This window comes from Budorcas taxicolor, chromosome 8, assembly GCF_023091745.1.
Source record: "Budorcas taxicolor isolate Tak-1 chromosome 8, Takin1.1, whole genome shotgun sequence".
NCBI classification, from domain to species: Eukaryota; Metazoa; Chordata; class Mammalia; order Artiodactyla; family Bovidae; genus Budorcas; species Budorcas taxicolor.
In genome coordinates this window covers 65,967,227-65,972,633 of record NC_068917.1, presented here as the reverse complement: position 1 = coordinate 65,972,633, position 5,407 = coordinate 65,967,227, and positions in this window count along the sequence as shown.

Genomic DNA, 5,407 nt, shown 5'->3' with positions numbered 1-5,407 from the left:
TGGCCGAGACCCTAGTGACCGCCTTAGGCTCTCCACGGCTCTACTCTGCCGCATCCAGACGGAGCTGGTCTACGACCTCCTCTGTAAGCATTCCCATCGTCTCCCCGACCAGTCCTGCCCTGTGGTTCGTATAGTTCCTCTCCTAGTAGGCGAGTTTCAAACGAGCCCTAAACCTGCAGGTCCTCTCCTGCAGCTCTCTCGTGCGGCCCCGCCACCGCCACCAGGACACTCATACTACACTGCCTTTTAGTTCAGGTTCCTGAAAGCACACGCCCACAGGTGAGCCTTAAGCACCCTGACCATGTCAGTGAACATGATCCCCAGCTTCAGCTCACATAGCACCCAGAACTGCCTGGCACAGAGTAGGCGCAAGATAAATATGTGACTGAGTGAGAGTCCCTAGGACTCTTTTATGCCTTAATGTCCCTTGGATCTGCTTCCTCCTCTTCACTCTACTTCAGCTTGTCCATGTCACCTCCCTTACGAGCAGCTGCAAGAGGTTCTTGGCCTGTCACCTCCTGGCCTGAACACTTTCCCAAGCTCATTTTCTACCTTACAGCCAGAGTGATCTGCCTGTAACCTCACTTAATTTCTTAGAACTATCAAAGCTTCCCAAGGACTACAGTGGGGAGCGGGGCGGGGGAATCACTTTACCCTAGCATTCAAGGCTTTTCTAGTCTGCCCCAAAGTACATACCCTCATCTAGCTCCTACTGCTCTTTTCAGAGACCCTTCAATCAGAACTGGGTCACATAGTTCCACCTGTATACCCTTGCCTTTGCCATTTCCCATACACACACATTTATACAGGAAAGCCCTTTCTTCTTTTTGCCTGTCTGTCTTCCCCAGGCTTAACTGCCCCAGGAAGTCTCCCCAAACTACAAGAAATCCACAGTCTGGGACCTGTCTTTCCAATTAGATTGGAAGATTTCTAAGGGCAGCCATGTCCTACGCCCTCCTCACCCTGAAAAATTCAAAAAGTCCCTTCCCTCCAAGGCAGTGAGTCGATGACCACTAGCTGACTTCTAGTGAATCAGAACAGCTGAGTTGGGAGAGCCTCACAGATCACCCAGCCTGATCTCATTGTACATTTGGGGAGAATAAGGTCGTGAAAGAAAGTTGCCTCAAGTCACCCACAGAGATTAAGGACTGGGCCACCCGGCAGCACCCAGCCATGTGTCTCTGGCCCAGCCCTTCCGGCCTAGCTTTCAGCCTGGAAGATTTTACTGCTTATTCATTTCTTAGGGGATGTTGGGAAGAAATCAGCAGATGACTTGCTAAGCAACCACAGGCAGTTTTCCCAACTGTCTTGGAATCAAAAGGAGAGGAACTTAGCATGAGTGGGGTTTGGGCAGCTCAGGCATCCCTGTTTTTCTCAGGTCCAAAATGTTGCCAAGGAAATGCGCAGAGCCCCTGCTTTCCAGAAAGTAGTGATGTTGTCAATAGAGAAGGTTGAATCAGCAGGACTTCTGGGAAAGTCAGCTCCTCCAGGAGGGAGGGATAGGCCTCTTTCTAGGGTCTGTGCCTCGGTTCTGAACGTTCACCATTCTGTTTGTCAAATTCCTTATGTGGTTTTGAAGTTATACTGTCTTAAGTTATCTTCTTAGGTGCTTGGCAGGAGGGCAGTGGTAGGATGAGGAAAACGGAAGGCTGAATCTCCCTCGTGGTTTAAACAGACTCTCAGTGCATTAATTAGTTTGAACCATATAAAACTGCCCATATCCAGTTTTTTTTTTTTTTTTACCTAAAAACAGTAATTTCATATGAGGCAGTGTAATACAAGTAGAATACAAGGCAGAAGGAACTTCTTTAGTCCTAATCAATTCGTTTAAAACTCTAGCTTGGCTAGATGTTTTAAACACTACACTCCAGGAAAAGGGAAATTAATTCTACCGGGGATGGCCCAGAGCTGAATTCTGACAGGCAGAGGGCATTCCTGACAGAGGGAGATGGGTACGCTTGACCCCATATCTCTGTTCATCTCTGCATGACTTATTCCCAGACTCACAGCCACAGGGTCCAAGTAAAAATCCTTGCTATTTTGCCAGGCACTGTTCTAATGCTTTACAACTATTAACTCATTTGATCCTTACATCACCCCTAGGAGAAAGATAAGTTTGACAGTTGTACACACGGCAAAACTTAGAGAATGAATAACATGCCCAATACCTCACAGCTAGTGGTGGGGCTGGGGTCTGTGCTCTTCCACCGTGCTTAGGTTAATGCAGCCAGTCTAGCCAGTGCCTACTTGCTCTTGCCCCTCTCTTACGAGGCCTGTGATGCCCTGTTTTTGCCTGGTTACTCTGTGGGATTGAGTCTACTTTTGGATTACCTTCCGTGGGCTCTTAGAGGAAGTCTTACACCCCGAGGGAGATATGAGGTTTTGGGAATCATGTATTGTAGCAAGAGTCAGAGCTGAACTATAAGGGACAAAAACTGCAGTTTTTGTCCGCAATCATTTGTGACCTCAGGCTAGATGCTGTACTTGATGGGAGATCATCTGTAAAGTGGGGTTAATGACCCTACCTAGCAGTGCTGTGAGGCTCAAATGAGCCCAGAGGATGTGAACTATCCTGAAAACTACAGTGCTGTGCCATGCCAGGACCTGTTGGCATGCCAGTGGGTTCCTGTTGGGCATGGCAGTGCTAAGACAGCCGATACTTCTAACTGCCATCTGACAGGAGCAGGCGCCTCCGGCAGCATTCAACACAGGACTGAGCTTTCTTGGGATCCAGGTCTGAAACGGCACCCATCACTTACTCTCTTTGCAGACTTTTAATGTGTAGAAATTTTTTTTTCTTAATAAGAGCAAATGGCTTGCAGATGTGGTTTGTTTTAATAAAACACGAATACCATCCTTTTTAACCATGTTCTTCATTGGCAGTTTGTGTTGCTTCAAGTACCCGGCACCTAGGCCTGGACGGGGCCTTTCTCATCTACCCCCTCCACAAATTCCTTGTTGCAGTCAGTTGGTCCCTGATGGAGTATCTCTAATAGCAGGAGGAGGTCACTATTTCTAAAGGTAGTTCACTGAGTTCTTGCTCATGTGGAAATAAATCTTGCCTTCCAGCTGTTCCTATCCAAGATAATATTTGTAATTTTTGATTGACACTGAAGCCATCTGTGGTCACTTACTAATATTTAGAGATTTCAGGGACCCTCCCTCATCTCTTGTGTTTCTGCAGTTCTTCTTTCTCAGGGAGAAGGGGACAGTGATGATAGCCTGCGGGAGGCAGCCTAGCAGAGGGCACAGCCAGGCCTGGTGGACAGGAGCCCAAACCATGAGGAGGAGACCGCCTGCCCAAGAAGCCAAGCTGCATACGAGGTGGGGTGGATGAGCATTAAGAGTGAGAGGCCCAAGGTTGAGTTCCCATGTCCTGCTCTGATGCCTTCCGTGGCTTCCCATTGCTTATAGAATGCAGTTCCAAGTCAGCAGGCTTTAAGCCCTTGCTTGCTTCCTGACCACCTTCCAAATATTTTCCTTCCTCTCCATGTGGCCATCCCTGCCCAACTATCACCTGGACACCCACAGCGCCTCCCATGCCTCAGATCCCACAGTTCCTCCCTCAGTCAGTTGTGAACCTGCAAGACTGATCTAAGAGTGCCACAAACTCCAGGAGAGCTTCCCTGGCCAACGCCTCGTCTCCTAGGCCCACTCTTACAGCTCCCGTGACTTGGAAAACATTCAGCAGTTCACACATGCAGGGCCTGCTTGTGGAAGTACCAGCAGACAGGGACTCTGCTGCCACACTGTATGCCCAGCACTGAATCTTCCCACCTGGCAGGAACTTGAGGACGTGCAAATGGACCAGAGCTGTGCCCAGATACCCATCCTCCTGACCTCAGGGCCTGGCACAGCGTGAGGCGGCCAGCCCTCCTGGCAGAGTATGCAGGCAGCCCCATACTTTACCCACACACATCCTACACAGGCTGTCATTTTCTCTATGTGCCAGTGGGAAGCATGTTCTAGGTAATGGCCCTCCTCCTCTCCAGCATGTTACCCAAAGACCTATGCCCTCAGTTGCTCTTCAAAGTGTGAGGCTCCCTGGCTTCTGGCCTCTGAGGTCTGCAGAGCAGCCTGGGAGCTAACATTCCAGTCTGACAGGACCTGGAGGTAGCTGCCCAGAGACTGCCTGCTGCACATTCTCAGCTGGAGCCCCAGCGAGGCTCTTCCCTCCTTTCCTTTCAGACCCATATCCTGTTTCCAGGCCCTGGAACACATCCGTCTGCTGCCATATCAAGTCTCTTACTAGGAAGTCTCAGATATTTAGTTTAATGTCATCTCTACTCTTGTAGAAGAAAAGGTTATGGAATCAGAAAATTTGATTATCTACTCATGATAGTTTATAGGGAGAAGTGAAAGGAGTAAACAGCAGCCAGAAATGGATGCTGTCACACTGTAGCTCTTAGCATGTCAATTTATGGATTCTCGTATGACCCCAGAGTCCCACCCCGCCCCACCCACACATACAAACGCAGGTAGGTGCCTTTCCAGAAACTGTTTTGGGACCCACAGGAGAGGGAGGCCCTATCTTCACAAGTAAAGAATCTTCAGAAGGCAAATTCACACATTTGAAGAGAGACTCCAAGACACACTCTGAAACACGAGTTACAGTAACCAGGTCAAATAAATACAAAGATTAAGAATCTGAAAATAATCTCAGTATTGGTTCAAAAGAACAAAGAGGAATATGATACGGAATGTCTGTGAAAGGTTCATGCTGTAGTTCAAGGAAGTCCGGCAGTGAGGCTATTTTGTTAGCTGGGTGTAATTTCACTGCAGAGCATGGGAAGGCTGATTTTAGCATCACTGGCATACGTAAAAGTCACCAGAAGCTGCAAACAGGCCAAGCCCCATGTTCCCCATCTCCCTCACATGCCTCACTGCACATGTCACCTTCTAACACACTGTGGTTTACTTCCCGTACTCCTGGTTTATGAGGCATTCATCCCCATCAGAACGGAAGTCCTACCTCCTCAGGCCACAGAGCAGGGCCTGGCACGTGGCAAGCCCTCCACACTTGTTGAAAGAAGGAATAAATGCCGTTTCCCTCTCTTTGCTCATTCCTCTGCCTGTAAGACACTGACCAACCCCCTCTTCTCTAATGCCAGGTGATCACTATACAGCTAATTGGATTCAACCCCGGGGCAGGCAGGAGATAAGGGGAGAGAGCCGGAAGGAAGGGACATTTGGGGTCATTAGGGTTGGCTTTGCAGGCCAGAAGAAGGCAGGCTGAAAGGAAGGGCCCATACAGCTAGCGTTCACCCCTCTGCAATGGGCAATGATGAGAAGCTTCTGAGCCCACTGCCCCTTCTGAGCCAGCCAACCTGAGGCTGCTGCTGCTGCTGCTAAGTCGCTTCAGTCGTGTCCGACTCTGTGCGACCCCATAGACAGCAGCCCATCAGGC